The sequence below is a fragment of the Apus apus genome, chromosome 3 (assembly GCF_020740795.1).
Source record: "Apus apus isolate bApuApu2 chromosome 3, bApuApu2.pri.cur, whole genome shotgun sequence".
Lineage (NCBI taxonomy): Eukaryota > Metazoa > Chordata > Aves > Apodiformes > Apodidae > Apus > Apus apus.
In genome coordinates, this window is record NC_067284.1 from 1,234,034 (window position 1) to 1,258,536 (window position 24,503).

The 24,503-nt window shown below is 49.8% G+C and overlaps 1 protein-coding gene across 1 annotated transcript in view; it reads right to left on the reverse strand.

Annotated features, from left to right (window-relative positions):
- Positions 1-24,503, reverse strand: part of CCN6 (cellular communication network factor 6) — a 126,101-nt gene that overhangs the window by 6,490 nt on the left and 95,108 nt on the right. The window lies entirely within an intron of this gene.

Genomic DNA, 24,503 nt, shown 5'->3' on the forward strand with positions numbered 1-24,503 from the left:
GCAGGACAGGAGGCAAGGAGGTGCACAGGCTCTGACCCACCATCTCCTAAGAGGGTCTCTGTTTGCGTGGGTGCTCGTTGGCACCAGGGCTGACAAGGCAAAGACATCTCTCTCCAAGAGATTTACAACAGCAGCAGAAAGTCAAGATCTAGCCAGAATTTACTGTTCTCCATCTTCTGTCTCAGAAGTCCTGTCTTTTTTATTTTTTTTTCCTTTTCATTGTAAGAAAAGGAAGTCCCAGGGAACTCTTGCTGAGTTTGCTTTTCTGAGGCATGGGGGGAGACTAAGTCAGCACAGAGTGAGAAGGGATTTCTTTGAGCTAGTCACACCGTGTCTGCTTTGGTGAAGAGCTACATCTGATGGCAACAGCTTAGGTCTGGGCACTACATCCTTCCCTGCTGCTGATCCCAGCAGCAATGCAGCTCCATGGTGCCTGGGTCTGCAGTTCACAGGGGATACACGCAGGGCTTGGTCACCCCTAGAATGTAAGCCCTGGGAGCTGCTTCCATCAAACACCTGTGCCCAAAAAGCAAGGAGGAAAGACAAGATCCAGCCCTTTATCAGGAGCTGGGATGACCGATGAGCTTACAGGAAAAAAGGGAAAAAATCTGCCATTAGACCTTTCCTGGGCCCACAAAGCCCCAGCCACCAGTTTCTCTCTGCTCCTCCAAGCTGTGGAGCTCTGCTGATGTGGAACCACCTCAGACAGAGACACTGTGGGAGAGCTGGGGAAGGGATTTTCTGCTGACTTTCCTTCTAGCCCAGCTTTCCAACTGGAAGCACCCCCAGAATCCAGCATTCCCTGTGGCTCATCCCAGGGAAGCTCTCACAGCACAGCTGAGCCCTCCTCAGCACACGCAGCAGCAAACCACCTATTAAAGGCCTTTTTCTAACACTAATTTCCATTCGTCATGGTCATTTACAACTATACTTACAATATCTTAATCCACAGCTACTAATGAAGCTCCAAAGTAGTTGCTTTCAAGTTCCTTTGCCTGAGTGATTTTTAAGATACATAGTAATTCAGATAATAAATGAACATTAGATGGCACTCCATGAAGCACCCGCGGGAGAGATTCATACATGTGTTACTTTGTCAAGAGTTTGCTGACACAGGATTTCTTGTAATCCTTTCTAACTAAATGCAGCAATAATATACAAACAACCAACTTCAGTCTCTCTTTTTTTTTTTTTTTTCTTTTTTAGGCAGCCAAGCCTGAAAACCTCTCCCATGAAGCATCCTGTTAATTTGATGAACACATGCACTTCTTATAGGCTCCTTCCAGAAACAAGACCCCCAGATGTGTCTATACATTCAGCAGTGCTCAGGACTCTGTGGTTGATTTAGGAAAATCACTTTATTGCTCCTTTTTTTTTTTTTTCCCCTCTTTTTTTTTTTCCCATTTTTCAGCAGATTATTAGTGCCAGGGACTTGACCACCTGCCAGCTCCAGGAGGTTGTGAGGCTGGAACCCAAGATCACGTTTCAAAAGCAGGTACATGTGGCAGGAAACCACCCATGTGCTTCAATCCAGCTGTTTGATTTGTCCTACAAATTAAAATGCTTAAATGTCTAGTCCCAATTCAAATGCTTAATTACGAATTAAACCCACAAAATTTGACCTAAGCAAGTGGTGTTTTTTTTTTCTCTCTCTCTCCTTTCTTTGTTTTTACAGTATCAACTGAAAAGTGTGATACTATGGATTTCCCAGTAAGAAAAACAGCCCCAGGCAAATACCTGGCAGCTTAACTGTGGAGTTGCTGACAAGCTTGGTCTGCCTGAAGAATCTTCAAAAAATCTGTTCAGTTGCAATGACAATTTGAAGGCTGCTTGTAAAGGGGACAGGCCAAATATTTTTCTACTTCTTGCTTCCTAAACCAAAGTTGTCCCCAGCACACAAACTGACCCTTCCAGATCCAATGGGCAGGTCAGAAAATGAGGCCATTGTGTAGGAACCCTTCACGTGCTGATGTTTGTTTTCTTATGTTTCACAGATTGAACAAGGTCTGTCTGGCATAAATAAGCAACCAGCAGAAGTAGGGAATGTGTTATTGCCAATGCTGGGTTATCTTAGCCTGGCTTCAAACATGCAAGGAGTCTGCAGGGAGAGGCAGTAGTCTGAAAATTCTCCATTTGGCATTCATCTGGGTTGCAGAGGGGAAACACATAGTCTACACAGACAGGGGATTTTCAGAATTCAGGAAATAAACAATTAAATTGGCCTTTGACACACAGACCTTCACAAAAGCTGGCACTTCCAACCTGCTCACAGGAGACAGAGCAAAACACAGCCCAGGTGCCTTTCTCCTCTGTAAAACCCACCTGAAGTCAGATCCCTGTGTCTCTAGATACACCCAGCTGGAACATGAGCCTGGGGAAATGGTTCCTCCCTTGCTGCAGCAGATAAACCATTGGGGCTTATATTTAAAAACCCAAAAGTGAGGTCAGTGGCAATTTCAGGTTCCCTCACACTTCCCCCCCCCCCCAATGAATCATATTAATTAACAGATTAGACAGGAAAAAAAAATACCAAATCATCATGCACTAAAGAAGCTGCAAATGAAATTTCCTCACGAGTAGGGAATGGCTCCTTGTTCTTCATGAGGAATTTGCTCCTCTGAGATTCATTTTGTCATTAAGCAAACAAAACCTTTAAGCCAGGACAGGGGTAAGGAAGGGAGGAATCTTCTTTTTCTTTCGAATGAACTTACCTGTTGTGTACAAGGGATGAAGAAGATGGTGGGAAAAAGGAGCCACTGCATGTTCCTGCACACTGAGGAGTGGAGCTGGGAGATAGGGAGCAGGCTGGGCTGGGCAGAGGAAGCCCTGCACACAAAGCTCTCCTCTGTCTGCCTTGCCAACCCGACCTTCCCCAGCACACGCACGAACACATAGACACATTCACACTTGAAATTCTCCACTTCACACAGAACCAGCTCCACGCTGACATTTCCAACTGGTCTTTCCTCTGCCTGATGCTAAAATACAGATTTTTCACACCCTGCTTAATCCCATCCAGCTGCTTCAGCAGATTCTGCCTGGCTTTAATTGAGGTCGGGTGGGGTGGCACCTGATTCTCAGGGTCTTGCTGCTGGAAACGTAGCCTTGTTTTTATCTTGCATTTAAGTCCACCTTACAGGAATTTCTGAAATCCAACGAGTAGAGCCCCAGATACTTTTTGAGACAGTTCCTAGAAATTCCTGGTGTGCTGTGCCTAGCGGAATCCTGGCATGAAAATAAACCCCACCAGTACCTGCAGGCTGCACAGGCAGGGAACCGCTCTGTTGTGACACTCGTCACACGCTCTGCACTGGTGCTTTCCGTGGCATCCTGATGGGGAAACCCAAACCCTAATGGACTTTTCCCTGGAGTACACACCTTGTCTCCCAGCTATGGCACCCTTGCTTAAGCACAAACCCATTCCAGTCTCCAGATTTCCTCCTGCCTGATAGGACTGAGGTGACACACCTGACGTTGGGGCTAAGCAACGAGGGTCTCCAGGGTAGGACCAAAGCTCCATCCCTGCAACACTGATGTTGCTGGTGCCCTGGGGAATGTTTGTTCGTTCTCTCCCAGTCCCCTCTGTGCAGTCCAAGAGCTGCAGAGGCTGCCCCAGCCCAGCTCCTGCAGAGCTGTGTGTGGACAGAGGGGGTGGTGGGAGCCCCAAATCAAACCCAGCCTGAGCAGTTCTGCTTTGCTTCCACATTCCCTCTGCAGCTACAAATGAGCCCTGAACTGCCCTTCCAAACTGTGGGCCTGACAGCTGTAAATCCCTGGAAAACTGCTGTTCTTGAGCCCATCCCCTTTGTCACACACTTCAACATAAAGGCCAAACAGAGCCCAGGTACCAAGGGGATGAGCAGGTGGGTTCATCTCAGTGAGGTGGCTCTGATGGTGCATCCGTGCAGACCAGGTCTGACTGCAGCCCTGTGTTTCTGCTCAGGAGCTCAGGCACACAGCACCTGGGCTTCTCAAAAATCTCTTCTGTGTACTTTCAAAACACAGCTTGTTCAATAGGATCGAAGGACAGCTGAAGTTGGAAGGGGCCCACGAGGTCTCTAGTCCAACCCCTGCTGGAGCAGGGTCTGCCCTGAGATCAGACCAGGTTGCTCAGGGCTCTGTTGGGGTCTGACAAACCTGCAAGGCTGAAGATTGCCAAAGCTCTCCCAGCTGACAGCCATGAGCAGGGCCCAAGCACAGTTTTCTCCTGCAGACCCAAAGACAGCCCTTTGGTTCTCCAGCCTGGAAGAAACAAGGAAGGTCAGAGGACTAGGACATCCATCCCCATCCTCCTGGGGCTGCAGGGAAGCACAAGAGCATTCATTTGGAATGTGTTGCTCCTCTTTGCATCACAGAAATAAAGCACGTGGCCAGTGCAAGGCTGGCAGTCACAGGAGAGTCACAGCACTGTCAGGGCTGGAAGGGATCTCTAGACATCATCTAGTCCAACCCCCGCTCCAGCAGGACCCCCTGGAGCACATCCCACAGGGCTGCATCCAGGGGGTTGAATATCTCCAGAGAAGGGGACTCCCCAGCCCCCCTGGGCAGCCTGTCCCAGGGCTTTTTCCAGTGCCCTGTGGGAGCTGGACAAGACTGCTCTGGGGAGCAGCACCCTCAGGACACAGGGTGAGCAGGGCAGCGAACCCCGCGGGGCAGGACACACAGAAGCTGCCCCCAAGGCTCCTACAGTTCTCAAAGGGTCTCCATTGTCACGGGAGGAAACAGAGAAGCAGCTTCTCCAGCTCCTGGGCTGTTTGCACATGCAGTTTGTGTGCCAGCTAAAAAACATACCTGATGGAAATGAAAATAAGGTCCCGGCCAATGTTCTACCCAAACCTTCCTCAAGGGGAGGGCACAGGAGACACACAGAAGAAGAGCTGTACTTTTTTCCCAAACCCACTGGCTGGCAACACAATTTTATTTTTTTATTCCTGGTACATCTGCTATTAAACTCTTGAAAAAAACCATCCCACCTCAATATTGGTGTGTTCCCGCTGCTATCACCAGGTTTATTTTGGCATAAAGTCACCTGAAAGACAAGCTCAGCTCTTCACTCTGCAGGGGCAGGACGTGATGCTCTCTGCAAGCCAGAGACACCCCCTCATCTCAGAGCCCTCCCTGGAGCTGGTGCCCATTCTGCTTGGCAAGTCCCTTCTCTGGAGGTATTCAACCCCTGGGTGCAGCCCTGTGAGATGTGCTCCTGGGGATCCTGCTGGAGTGAGGGTTGGACTGGATGATCCCTGGAGGTCCCTTCTACCTCTGACAGTGCTGTGATTTCGTGTTTTCTATTGAGAGACCCAAGGAAGGTTGGTTAACCTGGCCCCTGGAACTTTTTTTCTGAGGAAAATACGGAAGGCAGGGCTTAGAAACTGCTTCTTGAAGATGCTGCTGCAGCTGCAGGCCATGGCAGAGGACACTCCCTCCCTGAAGCAGGCTGGTGGGATTTTTAGAAAAGCTGGTGTGTTCACAGAGGGGAGCTTGCACTCTGCTTCCAACTGCCTTGTCCTGTCTCACACTACAACTCTTACTGCTGTGACAAAACAGAGGCAAATTTCCCTTCTGAAAGCTAGGAGGCAGCTAAAGGAAACAACAGGACAAAGCTCCTATCTATCCTGCACTTGAGGGCTTTGCCCACCCCCCCAGAAGTTCTTCCCCACAACAGATTCATTCAAAACCACTTGGGGAACTTGGCCCTGCCCTGACTGCAGCTGCAGCCTGGCAAAAATGATGGAGAACCAAATCAAAAATGCTCCCCTGAGTCATGCATCTGATGGAAGGCAAGGTGGCAGTGGGACAGCCTGGGGCAGACAGGCAGGGATGAGTGACACTGAGCCATGACATGGCTGGGAGGTGAGATGAGGGGCAGGAGCTGCAGTCCAGCCCTTTGCCAGGGGCACAGCCACAGCCCAGAGCACAGAACTGCGTGGGTAGGGAGGGGGAAAAGCTCCACTGCCAGCTCAGATCTCATCAAAACCTGACTGAGCCCCCACGTTGCCAGCCTGAGCTTCCCCAGCCAGGAGGGAGGCTGGAGGGGAGGACACCAGGACACGCCGGGTCAGGCAGGGTGGCCAGGCCAGCTAATGAAGCAGGTTGCACAAGGATTGCAACACCTCAGCTCTACACACAGCCCACGTGGGTCTCCAGGCATCTTCAAAGAGCTGGACCTGGACGTTTCCTCAGGGATTTCCTCCAGCCACTCACACTGTCCCTGCCCGTGGCCAGGGTGGGTCTGGCCCCTCTAAAGCAGTGGGGGTGGAGACACCAATCCCTCCAGTTTTGGGGTGACTTTGGCAGCACAGACATGAGCTGTGCTGTCCCTGCTGCACCCAGGGCCAGCTCATGGGCTCTGGTCTGTTTTATAACAGTGGAGAGACAGCCTCTGGGCCCAGAAAGTGCCTGCTTGTTTGTCCAGGTACCTTCTGCTAACAGGACCTAGAGTCTCCTACTCTGGAGATCTGGAGTCTCCACTATATGGAGAAATTGCTATTATTAAAGCTGACTTTATTCAACCAGTGTTACAGCCACCCAGCAGTCACCAACTTCTGTCTCCAAACTTGTTGGGAGACAAGAAATATTAATAATAAGGAATGCTTTTCAAGTGGGAAGAGTTTAGCAAAACGGGCTGTTCATCTGACAAGTGGCAATCTGGGAAAGGACAGAACAACAATGTGTTAATTCAGCTAAGAAGAGAAATGCTTATTATTTAAGTGCAGCTGTAGCCACTGGAGCTACAGGAAGTGTCTCTGCTGTGACCATCACTGTGGCTTCAAAAGAAAAAAATGTTGAGTCTTGGGAGGTATTTGGTGCTGTACACATAACATCTGCCCATGTTTTCTGCCTTTTCTTCCTCAGCCCTTACTCTTACATCAGATAAATTCTGAAGAAGCCCATAAACACATCTTCCTTTATCCAGTCCAGTCTTGGTGGTGCAGATAATGACCATGTCCCTCTCAGACCTGCAAAGCCAGCAGTCACCCCCTCCTGTGCCAGGCAGAGCAAACTGGGCTCCTCTCCACGGGTGCCCCCCAGTCTCAGGAAACCCCAGAACCCCAGATTTCTCTCACACCTGAGGTGGCTCCAGGTTTCACTCCTGGTTCTCCCTCCCAGCGTTTTGGGGAGGGCCCCCAATCACCTGCTGCATCTTCTGTCACCCCCATCCCCAGGGGCGGGTCAGGAAAGGTGTCTGGACTTCAGGAACCACACCTGATAGCAACACTGCAGGAAAATACACAGGGGGGGGGGGAAACAAACTGCTGCTTTGAGTTTTGCATTTGAAAAAGTGGCCAAAATGGGCTCCATGACAGCGCTGGGCCCAGGAGAGACCTGCCTACAAACTGCCCCAGCCCACCTTTCCATGCAGGAGGCCAGCTCCCAGCCACAAAAAGGCAACAGAACTCCATGACTTGCCTGGAAAAGCTGCAGGTTTGGGCTGCAGGGCCAGGACTCCTGGGAGCATCACCCGAGTCCCTGTCACTCGTCCCCAGCAGAAAGGGCAGCCCCAGGTTGGCAGGGGAGAAAAGCAGCCCCTTCCCAACCAGGGATCAGTCCTGCCAGGTCAGCACACACAGCAGTCATGCCACAAATTGCAGAACTCATGGAGTTGTTTTGAAAACCACATGATTTTTTTTATATATATATATTTTATATTTATATATATAATGGACATTATTTTAAATATTTTTCTGTTTACTCAGTCTCTAGACTTCTGGTCCCTGAGGTCAGCTCTGCAGCCAAAGGGCTGCAGACTTTTTCCAAAAACGAAAGCCAAGCTCCTCAAGGCCTGTTTAGTCTCACAAAATGAGATTTTTAAGAAAAAAACCACCAAAGATCACAAGACTCTTAATAATTTTCTGGACTTGGCATCACAGATGACTTGTCATGTAAGCCTGCAGAGAAAGATGGTTTCAAAATCATCAGGAATGCTCTCTGGTTTTATGGAAATGCCTGAAGAACTGAGTATTGGATTTTCCTATTTAACCCTTTCCTCCCCTTCCCTTTTCCCTTCTTTTCCCTTCCCTTCCATTCCCATCCCTTTTTCCTTTCCTCCCCTTTTTCTTTCCCTTCCCCTTCCCTTTTTCCTTCCCTTTCCTTTTTCCTTCCATTCCCTTTTTCCTTTCCTTTCCTTTCCTTTCCTTTCCTTTCCTTTCTTTTCCTTTCCTTTCCTTTCCTTTCCTTTCCTTTCCTTTCCTTTCCTTTCCTTTCCTTTCCTTTCCTTTCCTTTCCTTTCCCTTCCTCTCCTTTTCTTTTTCCTTTCCTTTCTTCTCCTTCCCTTGGCACCAGTGTGGTACCTGAAGTGCTCAGCCTATTTAGATGCTCAGCATTTCAGGATGTGACAGGGGCAGGGAGCATTCAGCCCTGTCTGTCCAGGTGGATTCAGCTGGGAAACTTTGACTCCTGTCTTCAGTGTATTTCCTAGTTGGGATTCTGGAATGACATGACTGGGGCTAAATACTAACCTGACTTTTTCTATTGTGCAGCTGGATAGACAGAAAACGGAAATAAATGCAAAGCACAAGAAAAAATCAATTTGTAAAATAGGTCAAAAGAGTTTTGCCAGATTTCCTCCTTTGAAATTCCCCCTCCCCCAGTTATGTTAACCTAGTTAAAGAAACAAGAAGCTGGCATGGCTCACTGCCAGTGGGTTCCCAGCTGCCTGAGCAAGAAATGGGAAGTAGCAAAAAATTGTGCTGCTCTGCATTTTGTCTGAGCTGCCAGGAAGGGAGCAGAGAGGAGCAGCCAGGGACCAGAACGGAGTTCCCTCTGCTCCAGAGTTCTGAGTGTCTACAAAATGTGGTTCCAGGCATCACAAGTGACCCAACACAGGCGTTTTTAAAGCTGGGGAGTTAGTGTGTCCTCCATCACCAGCCCTTTCACACCAGTGGAGCTGGGCAGGAGGCAAAAGGCACAACCACCCCAAGGCCTTCACGTGCCCCGACATCCCCGCCTGCAACTGGTGCCGTTCCCCTGTAACTCCAGTAAAGCTGTGGTCACCACTGGTCTCTCCCCTCCTGCTCCCCCCCAGCTTAATAAATGAGCTTCTTGCAGCACTTGCTAAGCTGCAGACAAACGTGCTCTGCAGGAACGTGCCTGTGAAAGCTGCAGCTGCTTGTCCTCATGCCCGTACGTGTGTAAGGACGCCCGACTAACGTGCCTCAGCAACAAGAAGAAATCCTGATTCCAGCACTGTCCTCCAGCCTGCCAATCCCTGTCCCTGAAAGATACCAGAAACTCCACGGTTCCTGTCCTCCCAGCAGCACATGCCACTTGCTCAAGGTCACACAGCTCACACTGCACTGCTCTCCCTGCTCCTTGCATGGAATTCTAATTCCCCTGTCAGGCTGCGTGTGCCTCATCTCCCAGCGAGGGACACACTCTGGTGGCACAATCTCGTGCCAGCCTCTGGAAATTGTCTCTTTTCTGGGAGATTAAGTTCTTCCCTCCTAATTAAAAGAATTGCTCAGATTTGGCAGAATTAATTGAATATACTATTAGCTAATTTATTCTTAGTCGGACCTAAGGGAAAATCCAATTTTAGGCGATGAGGTTCCACAGCACATCGACGTCTTCTCCCTTCCCCTCAAGAAGCTATTTCTGATGAGCAGAGTCCTCCCAACATGTATTACCCCCAGCACACCAGCACCCTGCACCCTCAGGGCTGCCTTTCAGACCATGTTTGCATTTCCCTTCCCTGTGAGGGTGGCAGAGCCCTGGGACAGGCTGCCCAGAGAGGCTGTGGAGTCTCCATCCCTGGAGACATTCAAACCCCATCTGGACAAGTTCCTGTGTGATCTGCCCTGGGTGTTCCTGCTGCAGCAGGGGTTGGACTGGATGACCTTCAGAGGTCACTTCCAACCCCTGTGATTCTATGATTCTATGACTGGAGAGCTGCACAGGACCAGCCTACCACTGAGACTGGCCCCGAAGAGCTGAGGTCTGGTGGTGGTGGCTCTGGGCCACCACAGCTCCCTCCATTGGCTCCCATTCTGTACAAACCCAGGCAGGACCCCCTCCCTGTACCTGCACTTTCTGCCCCCACTGATGCCCATATGTGAATTTAAAACAATTCCCTGATGATTTAATTGAGCATTTGCTCAGGGAAAATGTCTTTGATCTGAACCTCAGAGACCTCTTCCCTCAGAGACCGCAGGATGTTGTATCATTCCAGGCTGCTGGTTGGTAGCTCTCAACTTTAATGGCTTTATTGGCCCTAGTATTTCCCAGTTGAAGCTCTCCTGGTGGTGCAGTGACAGTTCCCCTTGTCAGAGCTGTTGTCTTGGCACAGCACGAGCAGTGTTGCAGTGCTACCTGCAGAGCTCTGCTGGCAGAGCCCCAAGGAGCCCAGTGCAGGGACTGCACCCACACACTGACATTGCCCCAGGAATCAACCTGCTGGTACCCACCACAGCAGCTCCATGTCCCCAGCTGGCAAAGAGGGACAGGATTCTCCCCTCATAAAGAAGATGAAGGTGAAAGAAATGAAGAGTGCTGAAAAAGCACTCACCTGAGGGGCTCCTGGCACAAGGGCCATGGCAGCACCTTCCTTCCCAGGGGCAGGATGGTTCACACGGAGCAGCCAAAGGCTCCTGCCTCTCTCCTGAACACGAGGGGTTTCAGACACTCAGGTGAGCCAGGGGATGTGGGGATAGGGAATACACTTCAGCTTGAGGGGCTCCTTCTCCTGTCTGAATTTACCTTGGATTATCAGCAGCTGCTTCTGCTGTTCATCCTTTCGTCAGACTCAGGACGTGCAGAGGGAGGAGGTTCCAGGGTCATGGTTTCCATGCACAGCTGTTAGCAGGGAAACCTGCATTTCAGGAGACCAGCTGTACCAGGAATACATACACACAGCACTGCCATGGATGTGTTGCACAGTATTTCTAACCTGTTAGTAGCTACTATGCAGGGGAATAAAGTGTGGGGGGGGGGGGGGGGAGGGGGGGCAGGAAATTAAAATAAATGGGGAAAGAAAAAAATGAGGATGTTATCACAAATGTACACAGCCATTACAGCAGCTGGTTGCTGGGTTCCCCTCTACAGCCTCAAGGCCAAATTCACCTCCTGTCCAGAGGCAGAACATGCCAGTGGCTATCAGGAGAGATGCCCTTCTGACATGTGAAGTTTCTCTGTCCAGATCAAAAACCTTGACTTCAGTAGCCTGTGTGAAAACTGGCTGCTGCTGCTCTGACCTGGCCACCCTCACTCAGCACCTGCCTTTCAGACCATGTCTGCATTTCCCTGGCTGTCCTCTGGCTTTTCCCAAACACTGGGGTGTTTGGACTCTGGTTCCAGTGCAGTTAAACATGCAGTGTCACCTCATCCAAAGGCAAAGCAATAGGGTAACTGGTTTCCCCAGCTTTGCTTTTTGCTGCTGCTTCTCATCCTGTTGCAGTATCTCAGTCTAACAGTGACCACCAAGACAAAGAAAGACATTTTTACAGAGACAAATATATATATCAGAGAGTTGGGGAAGGTCAGCAAAACTGAGTGTGTTGAAGAGGGGTGGGAGTGTGTCCAGAGAGGTCAGTGAGGTGTAGCAGAGTATTTCTACCATTGCACAGACCACTGCCCTACCCATTTATTGAGGACAGGATAACAAGCAGGGGACATGAAGAGAAAACGAGGACAAATTCCACGTATTTTTAAGAAGATTTGCAGAATGGCCATAAGTGGTGGAAAGAGATGGGCTGTTCAGGCCTGTGCTCCCAGCTGCAGCTGGGGCAGGCAGAGCAGAGCCAGACCAGGCAGGCTCAGCAGCCCCTCCTGCTCCTGCAGGGTGAGGTGGCTCTTGAAGTCCCCTTCCCCTCCTGCTCCCCAGAGCCTTCTCCCATCTCCTGCCTGATAACCCTGCCCACACACCATTCAGTGTCATCCTTTTAATGAGGATTCTCTGCTCAGCTCTCCTCAGTGGGATGTGCTCACTTGCAACTACAGACACTTTAAAAAGTTCCTCATCTTGCCCACAGAGGCTTTCATTTTCCCTTGTTTTACACCACAGGTATTGTACTGAAAATAATGTGAATTTCCCTTGCTGGAAATCCAAAGCAACACACCAGCCAGCACAGAGGGGTGCAGAGGGACCTTCCCATGGTGTGACAGCTTTGGTGGCTCTCTCTGCCCCACACAGGAGCTGACAACTGGCTCTTGCAGAAAGAGCAGGCTGCTGTTCAGAAACACTGAGGAGAAATTTGCAACCCTTTTCCTAGCTTCGGGGCTTGTTTGGTTTTGTTTTCCCCAAATGTTGTAATGTGGATTTTCTGAAAGTGTTTTTTTTATTGACACTCACAGGGAAGGGCAGGTTTTGCAGCAGTCTCCCCTTTCTGCAGAGCCTCAGGAGCAGGAAGCCCCTCAGAGCCCCCCTGAGGTTCTGCAGCCCCCCAAAGCCACTTGGCTTGGTGACAACAGCAGAGGGGGACATTCATTAGAGAGCAGGAAGGTCTGCAGGGAAACCTTGTCCAGGCTCAGTGAGCAAGGACACAGGAGGACCAGATTGTATATGGCCCTGGCTGCCAAATTGTATGTCTGCTTCTGTCAAGTGAGGGTCATGCTGCTCTTGTCTTTCATCAGGCCCTTTGCTGTTTAGGTTTTATATTTTGACAGCAGCTTCCATGTTAGAAACCAGACATGCATGTGTGCACGTGGAGTGTGCTCCCAGGGGAGCAGAGGACACTGTGGCACAGCGTGACAGATGCCCAGACCTGCACATTTGAAATGTCTGGCTACAGCAAGGCACAAAAGACCCTTCATCTGTACATGGATAATGAGAGGACTGAACACACAGTGCAGTGACAGGAGGTGCCCAAGAATCCCAATAGGTTCCTTCCAACATTTACACACGAATAGGTTTTTCTTTGAAAACGTTGTTCAGTTTGAAAAGAAGAAAACAAGCAGAACGACAGGGCACAAATAGCTGCCCAGAAGGGCAGGGATCTGAAGTCACAGACACCACTGCAGCACTGACAGGACTCTGGGAATCCAGAATGTCCAACAACAAAACGAGGCCTCACATTCAAAGGTGACATTCCAAGCAGTTCACACAGCAGAACAAAGCAGTGTGTAACTGCACACAGTTCATAGCAAAGGTCCTCTTGTTAGAGAGCTGCTGAGTGTGCTCTGCTAAGGCATGTAAAGTAGGCACGTAAAGTAGGCACTTCTGGTTAAACAAGGGCTTGTTTCTAGCACATCTTCCTTTTCGACTTGCTCCTGCAGCCAGGGAGGCCATCCCAGAAGGCTACATTTATGACGACATAACAGTTTCCATGGCAGCAAACTATTGTCACAAACACTGAGCTTTATGATTTCACAGCTGGATTAGGGAAAAAAGAGAATCAGGCAGCAGAGGGAGGAAGTTTTTTACTCCGATGAGAGTTAGGGGAATACAGAAGATTGCAGGCAAAGCAAATTGCTTCTTGCGTAAATGTTCTTTTTTAAGTTTACCCCAGTGTGAAAGTCCCTTTTCAGGGCTGTAATTTGGGTAACGATCCCTCTCCTGTTTAAATGCTCATAAGGCTAATGAGCAAGCTTGTCTATTTTTGGAACACTCCAGCAGCAAGGCTGGGTGTTTTGCAGCAGGCAGCCAAATGCATTGAAATGTGTTTTCTTCACTTTCCTGCCAGTTCCTGGCCCCCTCCTCCATGAATTTCTGTAGCCTCCCCAACTAGAAGGCAATTAACAGGTGAGGTCACCTTCTTTACAGCAGTGCAGAGACCCTTCCAGCCACCTCCTCAGTACCTGCAGCATGGTTCCTTTCTAGCAATTATGTTCACACATCTGGCTGCTGAATGGAAATACCTGTCTTTCTAGGAAGAGCTGTTTTCCTGATGTGGTCCTTAATGTCCTTCAGCTAAATTAGCACTGGTAATTAGCAACCTGCCCTTGATTATGAAAATGCAACCTTGGGGATTTGGTTGTGGGAGGTCAGAGGTGCCCTGTGCTGCCAGATGACCAGAGGATGTGGTATCCCACCCTGGGCTGGCTTTGTGGGCATGAAATCCCCATGGCTACCTGCCCATCCCTGTATCCCAGCCCTGTATCCCAGCCCCTCTGTGGGGAAGAGAGAAGCCTGGAGAGATCCCTAGTGAGAACCCATCACATGCCACTGACAAGCTCCTCTCCAAGCACCATCCAGTTCTGCTTGCAGGGGGGATAAGGATGGGGTGGCTGTAGGTCTTCTGGGTGATCCAGAGAGAGGGGTAAAGATCCAGTTCTCCGGGAACCCTCCCTGGTCCATGGAGGGAGAGCTCAGGGCCACCCCTCTGATCTTCCCAAGTCACCCCACCCCTCTGCACAGACAGGTAACTCACCTGTGGGAGAGGCCTCCCTCCAGGCAGCTACAGCAGGAGAGGACACCCTCCCTCCTCCCGGGCTGGGAAGGTGTTCTTAGGGAGCATCACACAGTGAAAAGCACAACATGCCTGCAGGAGTCCAAGGAGTGAAACATTCTGTGCTGGCCTCCATCACAGGCTGAGCTCTGAGCCAGAGAAGGATTATTCCTGCCTCTCCTCCTGGTTCCCCTGGAATTTCTACGGCAGAAGCAAATTAAACATCACTCATCTTAGAAGTAATTAGCACATTTCATTTCAGGAAACCCCAGCTGACTTTACCTCCTAGGCACTAGATCAGTATGTCCTGCACTAAACTGCACCTGAGATTTCGCTTTCTAACAAAGATGTATGGGTGGGCAGGTCACCTACCTTGTCAAAATAAAAACCAGCAGTGCAGGCAGGGCTACAGGCTGCAGAACCCCCCCCCAGAATGAGAATGCTTTGGAGCAGAAGGGCTGGGCAGGCACAGACCCAGCCCTCTGCTGGGGCTCTCCTACCCAGCCCCCCAGGCTCAAGGGAGCATTTTATTTTTATTTTTATTTTTAATTTTTGTTGAATGGGATCCCAAAGACACAGCAAGGTCGCTTTGCACGGCTGCAAAGATGGCAAATGGCCTCGCTCCGTGAGCTGGAAGGGCCAGGGCTGGATGCTGGGAGCTGCACACTAGAGGTCACTGCTAGAAAACAGGAGAGAGGCAGCAGCAGGTGAGGCAGGGCTGCCCTGCCCCGCCGCACCAGGGACCCACCGGCAGGCAGCACCTCCTGAGCCACTGCCGAGGGGAGAGAAGCCCTCAGTGAGGCTGTGGGGCTGCAGAGGAAAACTGGGAGGTCTTCAGCTGTCTGGAGAAAGGGATGAAGACAGAGGTGTGGCACCCCCCCCTCCATCACCAGTTCACTTCCAGCAGTTTCAGTGGGTTTAACTGGAACTGGAAAATCACCTTGGCCCGTGGGATTTCTGTTTGTTTGACCTTTTTATTATTTTTTTTTTTTTCCCTGCACGGGGTTCTACTGGTTTGGCTCATCTTGCCCAAAAACCTAATGCTGCCCTCAGCTCCCACACCCCAGTTTTGCTAAACGGTGCTGGCAGTAAACGGAGACGGCACTTGAACACAAACCAGAGCTGCAAAGCAGGGGGGGATCAGCTGAGCAGTACAGGTGGGATGCAGGTGAAACACCTGCCTGTAGAGAGGTTGTCGCTGCTGACCATGGGGCCAGTCAGCTTGCCCTGAGGCTTCCTACACCTCCAAGCACACTTGCCTTTTTGTGTCTGTTTCTGTATTCCCTTAAATAGTGTCTGGGACTGTTGATTTCCTGAGGCATCCCACACTCAGGCCCTGCTAACTCCTCTCTCTGGTGTGCTGCTGAGCAGACACGACCAGCCTGTCTTTCCTAAGCCTCTGCTACGATGCTATTTAAATATCTTCTTCCCAGCTCCAGTGAATTATTCACTTAATTCAGGATCAAGCCACGTAACCTGTCCAGGGCCTGTTTGCTGGTGATTCATGACATGTTTCCTGTTTTGTTTCCTTTCCAGGCACCACGGCTCCTGGTGCTTTTGCACATCTTCATGTGGCACATCCTGTCCAGGGAATCTCTTATCACAGTGGTCAACAACATATTTTGTCAGCTGTTTCTCCCTGTTCAGTCTTAGTTCCAGCTTTATTTTATCCCATTCACTTTATTTTTCACAATTCTGTTGTTTTCTTGCGTGGAGCAAGGACGTGATGGGGAAAGGTGTTTTGTGCTGGGCCACCATGATCACACCAGATCAGTTCCACCCACAGCCCCAGCCCATCTCATGCTAACTTCTTGTATGCTCCCTCATGTTCCATCTTGGTCAGATGTCACCAGCCAAGACAAACTATCTAAGGTCTCATCAGATCACCCCAACCCCATACAGCTTTCTGCCAAATAATTCTCCAGGACACTCAACTTTCTATATTTCATTTCTAGCTATCATTTTCCTTATCTCCAAGTAGTCTTCCTCTTCTGCCCTTTTCCCCAGCTCAGGGGAGCCAAAGAATGTCTCTTTATCTCCAGTGGCAACATTGTTCAAATAGCTGCAAGTTATTGTTTTCCTTCTGACATTTGATAAGCCTTTTAGGATTTACATCTGCACCTGACACTTCTGGTCAGCTCTTTAAAGCTTTTTAAAGCTACTTCATATTCCGTTTTCAGGTCCAGTTCATCCTTTGCCTGCATCTGTTATTTCTCCTCTGCCCTTTCCAGCACAAACATTTCCCAGGTGTCCTCCTGCTCTCCCTGGGTATCCATTTCCCACGTGAGTACCCCAGAAACTCCAAGGCCAGACTGTTTCCAATAGGAATCCCACTGTATGAGCCTCCCCCTGCCCAAGAAAAATTACCATGAAAACAATTTTCATATTTTATTTCAGTCTGATAATGTTCACGTGGAGTAGAATTTTCTGCCCGAAGCACAGTGTGCTAGAGCAAAACTGGGGCAGAACAAACCCGGGACTGTGAGTGCTGGGAGTGTTTCCTGCATGGCAGGACATTGCTTTCTGCCACAATGTCTCTGGTGAAGACCATCCCATGCCTGGCACTTCCTTGTCATAGGAAACAACCTTCCTGTGATGCTGCTGAAACGCAGAGAGGCTTGAAGGTTTTGTTCCCAGGCCCTGCACACAGTGAGCAGCTGTCACCTGGGGGTGATCCAAAGGAATTCCCACCGTAGCCTAGTTCCCCCAGGACTGCACAGCCATGGCAAACCTTTCCCAGCACTTACAGACATGCTTCCTGCTCTGCCTTGTGTCTTCTGCGTGCAGAAGTCCCCACCAGAAGCCCATCAGCAGCCCAGCCCTCTCTGCTGTCCCCATGACAGCCCTGTGCCACACTGCCTGTCCCAGCCTGGGGACAGGGATCCAGCTGCTCTGCTGCATCCTCCCCTCCCTGCCAGCAGCTGCTGGGAGCCCTGCTGGGCCCTGACCCTGCAGCAGCTCTCCAGGCCTCCCTGCAATGCAAAGAAATAACAAAGAGAGGGGGCTGCCTCAGAGCTGCTGGCCAGACAGTGCTTCTAGGTCCCTGGTTTCCTCTCTTGGGGCCAGGAGCTGGGAAGCCCTCATGCCAGTGACACTGCCACTGGAGGCCATGGAAAATCAAGGTCACGAGGAGACAAGTTTGAAGATCAGTCCTTCAGACTGTAGTTTTTTTTTTTCTCAAAAGATGCTTTCAAAAGCGTTTACAAATCATTGCTCACGCTGACAGAACTCACAGAGGCTGCTTTCAGGTTGGGTGTGTTTTGATGTCGTTACATGCAATACATCCAGAACCTGCCTCCACCTTCAAGCTGGATGGCTGTACATGCTCCACATCTACACACAAGTTTTGCTCAGCCTAAGCCAGGTGAGGTCTCACCAGGGCAGAGCAGAGGGGCAGAAATCACCCCTCTCCATCTGCTGGCCACACTTCTGTTGATGCAGCCCAGGATGAGGTTGGGCCTCTGGGCTGCAGCTGCACATGGGTGGCTCGTGTCCAGCCTTTGATCCACTAGGACCCCCAGGTCAGGAAGACACACGGGTGCAGATATAAGCAAAAATTTTAATGTCAGATTAAAGAGAACTTCCAAAACAGGAGTGGGGGAAGGACAAACACCCTAAATTGGGATGGGGATCATAGAATCATGGAATCACAGACTGGTTTGGGTTGGAAGGGACCTTCAAGACCATCCAGTTCCAACCCCCTGCATGGGCAGGGACACCTCCCACCAGCCCAGGCTGCTCCAAGCCCCATCCAACCTGCCCTTCAACACTGCCAGGGATGGGGCAGCCACAGCTTCCCTGGGCAACCTGGGCCAGGCTCTCACCACCCTCACACTCCAGAATTTCCTCCTCATGTCTCACCTCAATCTCCCCTCCTCCAGTTTTCATCCACTCCCTCTTGTCCTCTCACTCCAAGGATGCTGGGTTGAGATGTATTGCACAGCTTCCTGCACAGGGGCCTGACCTTAGCAGCCCTCAGGTCCTCTCCAGGCCAGGATTTCCACGCCTGCTGCCCCCAGCCCCCCAGGGCTCAGCCTGCTGGCCCCGTGCTGCTCCCCAGCCCAGCCCATGCCCTCCCGCGGGCTTTGCACAGAGGAAGGTTTGCATTGTTTTCAAGTGATGTCAAGGAGTGGGATCTCAACTGTACAAGCCAAATATCATGATGTCACTTGGCTGAACGCTTCCTGGGGCTGGGATGCAGGCGTAGGATGGATTTTTGGATGCTAAGCAGATCACTGTTAACATTTAGCATGAAGTACTGCAAAGCTGTGGAGATCTGTGGGCAGGACTGCATGGTTGGAATGGTTTGGGCTTTTCTCTTTTTCCCAGGTGGACTTTTGAGAATGTTCAAGGCCTGGCACCAGCCTCCTTATAACCTCCTCCTTAATTTTTCCAATGGTGATTTTGGAAAGGTCTTGGAGACTAATACCAGACTGCACAGGCAGACCCAGAAACCACAGAGCTAGTTCTCAGTCCTTTAGGACATTCTCAGGCTTTTGGGACAGGAAGCTCCAAACCATTGATTCCACCTCTATTGATTCCACCATAATCTGGGGCTGTTTAGAGGACCAATCCATCTTCATGCTATAAAAGCATCCAAGAGGTTTGTGTGGTACCAGAGTGCTGTCCCGTTCAGCAGTACCAGCTGAACCATCCTCATGAGACACTTTCACTGGAAGGCCACCCAGAGGGACCTGGACAGGCTTGAGAAGTGGGCTCATGCAAACTGCAGGAAGTTCAACAAGAGCAAGTGCAAGGTCCTGCACCTGGGTCAGGGCAATCCCAAGCACAAATACAGGCTGGGTGGAAAATGGATTGAAAACAGCCTAGAGGAGAAGTACCTGGGGGTGATGTTGGACAAGAAGCCCAACATGACCCAGCACCATGCACTGAAGCCCAGAAACCACCCGTGTCCTGGGCAGCATCAGAGGCAGCATGGCCAGGAGGGCCAGGGAGGGGATTCTGCCCTTCTGCTCAGCTCTCAGCTCCACTTGGAGCACTGTGACCAGTTCTGGAGCACCCAACACAGGAAGGACATGGAGCTCCTGGAGACAGTCTAGAGGAGGCCACAGAGATGATCCTTGGGCTGGAGCAGCTCTGCTCTGGAGACAGGCTGGGAGAGTTGGGGTGTTCAGCCTGGAGAAGAGAAGGCTCCAGGGAGACCTGAGAGCACCTTCCAGTGCCTGAAGGGGCCTATGAGAAGGCTGGGGAGGAGCTGTTCAAAGGCCATGGAACGACAGGACAAGGGGAAATGGTTTTAAGCTAGAAAAGGGCAGAGTTAAGTTGGACATTAAGAAAAATTTACTGTGAGGCTGGTGGATCAGTGGCACAGGTTGCCTAGAGAGGTGGTGGAGGCCCCATCCCTGGAGACATTCAAGGTCAGGCTTGATGGGGCTCTGAGCGCCTGGTCTGGTGGGAGATGTCCCTGCTTATGGCAGGAGGGTTGGACTAGACAACATTTAGAGGTCACTTCCAACCCAAGACATTCTATGATTTTATGAACTGTTTTTAAGAAAAAACCCTCCTCACAAAGGCTTTCCCTCAGCAACTGCACCCTGAGTTCTGCTCTCCCCACTGCTGCTGGTCAGGCTGGACAAGGAGTTGCCAGATGAACATTTTCCATTTCAGTTTGAAAGATGTCATCTTAAAAGAATATTCTCTGTCCTAACAGCTGTGCAAGAAAAAATGAATCTGCTAAAATAGAGGACCAGAAGGGAGTGAGATTATCAGCCTTGGTAAAATTAGAAAGAAGCAAAAGGAAAACCATCAGTGCTCCTCACCAGGAACAGGGAGTGTAACATAAAACCAGGCACAAAAAAACTGTACCAGGACAGGGGCAGCACAACAGGGAAATCTAGGGGAGAAGGAGGCATCAGACACAACCCAGATAAAACAAAGTACTTAAAAACATCATTCCCTGCTCCACGAAGTCTTGGAAAATGGAATAAGGTTGTTAATTTATAAAGATTCTGACAAGTTAATCAGAAATGACAGTAGCTCAGGAGGGAAGAGGAGGGAATGAGGACTGGCTCTAGGGCAGCCACTGAGGCAGAAGCTTGGAATACATAAAGGGGCACTTTCCAAGAAAAACTGCAATAGTGCCATGCATCCATATTCCCAGAGAGGTTCCTGCAGTGGCAACTGGAGCACCAGTACTATTAGAGAGCACTCAGATTACACAAGGATCCAAATAAACAAAACCACGCTCAGACAGGGGGGGAAAGCAAGGCTTGTCCCTGCTGCAGCTCATCACTGTTTGCACACATGGGTGCTGTGTATTGCTCACCTGTCTGGAATCAACACCAAACCGAGGATTTTAAAGGTGCAAGTGCAGTTTGAAATGGAAGCATCTGCCCTGACAAGGAATTTCTATAGTAAATACTATTTTGAGGTGGATAAAGTGCAAAAGAGGAATAGCACCTGAAGAACTTGATGCAGCTGTTAACCAACATGTCAACCAGTGGCTACAGCATTTGCTCAGAAAACACTTGTGTTACTCCTTCCTTCCTTCCTTCCTTCCTTCCTTCCTTCCTTCCTTCCTTCCTTCCTTCCTTCCTTCCTTCCTTCCTTCCTTCCTTCCTTCCTTCCTTCCTTCCTTCCTTCCTTCCTTCCTTCCTTCCTTCCTTCCTTCCTTCCTTCCTTCCTTCCCTCCCTCCCTCCCTCCCTCCCTCCCTCCCTCCTTCCCTCCTTCCCTCCTTCCCTCCCCATTGAGCTTCAGCCCACAAGTAGCCCTTAGCTAACCAGGAGCATCCATTGTGAAACTACTGATGTATCATTTACTTCCAGGCAAGGAACACCACCTTAATCTTGTGAAAGGTGCAGTAAAGTCAGAGTACCCTGCTTCCAGAATCAAAATCTTTAAGTAAAAATAATTAGACTCCAAAAAATAGGAATAATATTATAAAAGAGAAATGAGAGCTCCAAAGAAAATGAGCTCAGAAATGTCCAAAAATGACTCATAAAGCACAGCCAAGTGTGCTGCCATGCCAGAACCTCCCAGGCCCCAGAGTCATGGACAAACAGGGGAAACAGCAGTAACAGTTGTGCACGGCCAGACCTGACACTGAAGGATTTCTGAGCAGTGACAGCTTTCCTTGCTGTCTGCAAGGACACTGCTGGGGAGGGACTTTCACAGAGACAGGTAGCTACAGGACAAGGGGGAATGGCTGTAAACTGGAAGAGAGGAGAGTCAGTTTAGACATTAGGAAGAAATTCTTCACTATGAGGGTGGTGAGAGCCTGGCCCAGGTTGCCCAGGGAAGCTGTGGCTGCCCCATCCCTGGCAGTGTTGAAGGGCAGGTTGGATGGGGCTTGGAGCAGCCTGGGCTGGTGGGAGGTGTCCCTGCCCATGCAGGGGGTGGAAATGGATGATCTTGAAGGTCCCTTCCAACCCAAACCATTCTATGATTCCATGATGTCCCATGAAGGGCCTACCAAGACATGGCACCTGCTTGAATGCAGCCAGAAAGTGTTTCTGACACGGGGTGTCTCACACGTCAGTGCAAATGAGCAGCAAGGGACTGACCATCCCGCGTCGGTGCTTCATCCTACTGAGCACCATACTTAAGATGAACCTCTTTTGGACAAGGGACTGCTATGTGAGTCTGAGGAATTCTGAAAGTTAGAGCCTTACATTTTAATGTTTTTTAGTTTTGGTTCAGCAGGAATGGTAACAAGGAAACTCCAGGGATGCCCCCAGAGCTGTGCTGGGTGCCCACGGAGAACACCCACCTACCAGCAAAACCCCTGGGCCTGAGGATTGTTCTTACTAGGGAAGAGTGACACTAAGGGCACTGCCTGAGGTGCTGCCTCTGAGGGAGGAGCCCACTAGATGTTCTTCTAACAGACCTCACATCCACGGAGAAACCCAGACACAGAGCCAAGAAGCACGGCCAGCAGGAGACACTGCTTGCAAAGATGACAGTAGCACTTTGACCATGCACAGATACTCAAGGTCAGAGGCTAAAAGGGTCATCTGGCCTATGCTCTTGCTTGACAAGAATGTGAGGGATTGCATTCCCAACCTTCTGCTACGGAAAGGAAAGAAGAAGTCACATTCTTTAAAAAAAAAAAAAGCAGAGAGGATTTGTTCATCTGTCCTCCTTTCAGAAGTGCACAAAGTGAGACCTTCAGGGCTGATCTGCACACGGGTGTGCTGGGCTGTGGAAAGCACAGTGAGTTAGGAAACTAGATTAATAACATTTTGTTTAATTTACCCTGCCCAGTGTGGAAGGGAGCCAATTCCTCACTGCTTATGCAATCTACCTCACAGGTCATACACCTCCTTTCCAAACATAGTATTTCCTTATAATAAAACTTAGGAAAACATATTGAAAGGTCAAAATAACAGTAGCAAGTTATAAAACTCTCATAGTTATTCAAGGTCTCTATTTCCAATAATCTTTCTTTCATCTTCCACTTCCAATATTTGCACAAACTTTTGCAAACTTTATTAGGCTGACATTTTGAGTTTGGGTGGACAGTGTTAACTTGTTAATCCTTGTCTGCATTTAAACACCCAAACCAGACCGTGTAACTGAAATACTTTATGTCTCCAGGGCTCTCTCAACTTCCTCCTGAGCAGTTTTTCTGAACCTCATGCTCAGTGCCCTAGCAGAAGCTCACTTCATGGTCAGGCTGTTCCCTCAGCATCAGTAGGTGTTTAGCCTCAGCACAGGGAGGCTAAACTGAGGATTGGTCCAGGTGATGGAAAGCCAAGTGGGGCAAGCTGTCTCTCCCTCCCAATATGAAGGCTTCCTTCTGAGGGAAACCAGATCACAGAGAGCAGAGAGGGAATTACCAGCATCCAGACATTGTCCTGACTGGGTTGGGAGGCTCTCCCACGTCCCACCATCAAACACAATCTAAAATATCTTCTCATAGACCAGCTCCTAGGAGTCAATCCACAGATACTCAAGGAAGCTGCCCCAAAGGAAGTTTCCAGTGCATTATTTCGGAAAACGTGCTTTTAAGCAATTACCCACCAGCGTACAAGAGGCTGAAGTAGATGTAGAAATGGGAGTTTGGTCTTCTGAAGACGGGTAAACCAACCCCTAGACTTCAGTTCTCCAGCATTACTCACTCACTTTTCTGGGATTCAGGCCATGGGCACAAACTTGAGCCTGCAACCAGAAGCAGGGGCTTTGGGAGTTGCTGCCCATCTGCTGGGATACTGCACTTGCTGGGTGCAATATTCCCAGAGCCCAGTTTATCACCTGTTTCTGCACTGTTTCTCACCCCTGGGTCCCCGGCTGCCCCCTGCCATTGCAAGGCAAGCAGAGTGGGACCTGCCCAGGTACACACCATCTTTGTAGCCTCCCTTGGACTCTTCCCAGTATATAAAGTGGATATCTGCTATATTCCAGATTTCCAGATAAATATATATATAGATACATATATTCCAGATTTATATAGTAAAAACTTATCTTTCCATAGGCTTTTGCCATGCAAATATTTGGGGTCAAGGAGCAAGATGAGCCCTCACACTTGCCTGAGGACAAAATAAACCTACTGTAGATCAACACACCCTCCCTGAAGCTCAGAACAGCAACGTTACCTTGTGCTGGGGAAGGCTACGAGTGATACATCAACAGACTGGCTGACAGGCAGGTATCAAATTAATTTCCCCTAACATGATTACGTGGTGTCTGTTCCTTCACTCTCAAACAATGAGCTGCTTATTTCTTACAGCACAGTCTGAAGTGACAGTGTTTTAATTAAAACCTAAAAGCTCTGAGTCCTTGATAGATCCTGAGGCTTCTATGACAACAAAATCAGGTAATGAATCAGATAGCAATAAAAAATGTCAAATATCAAAGCTTCTGCCACAATTTCTTAGCTCTTACCTGGCTCCCTTACCCCAGTTCACCCTCCGTGAGGAATGCAAAGCTCAGTCCTCAGGGCACTTCTGCCTGGCAGCCGCTGCTCTTTCTCCCTCCAGTGTCTGAGCCATCCTGCAGTGGGCTCCAAAGCACTAGGAGATGTCAAATCCTGCTCGGATGCTCAGCCTTGTTCCCCAGGAACATGGACCCACCTGGAAAAGAGCACAGGGACCATTCCCAAATCCCCCCATGGGGTATTGGACAAAGGCCCTGCCTTTGCTTTGGGGGGTTTGGTTCGTTTTGGAGAAGGACCGTGCAGATGGGGAGCTGCCTTGTGTGACGTTCCCCACTCAGCAGCTCCTGCC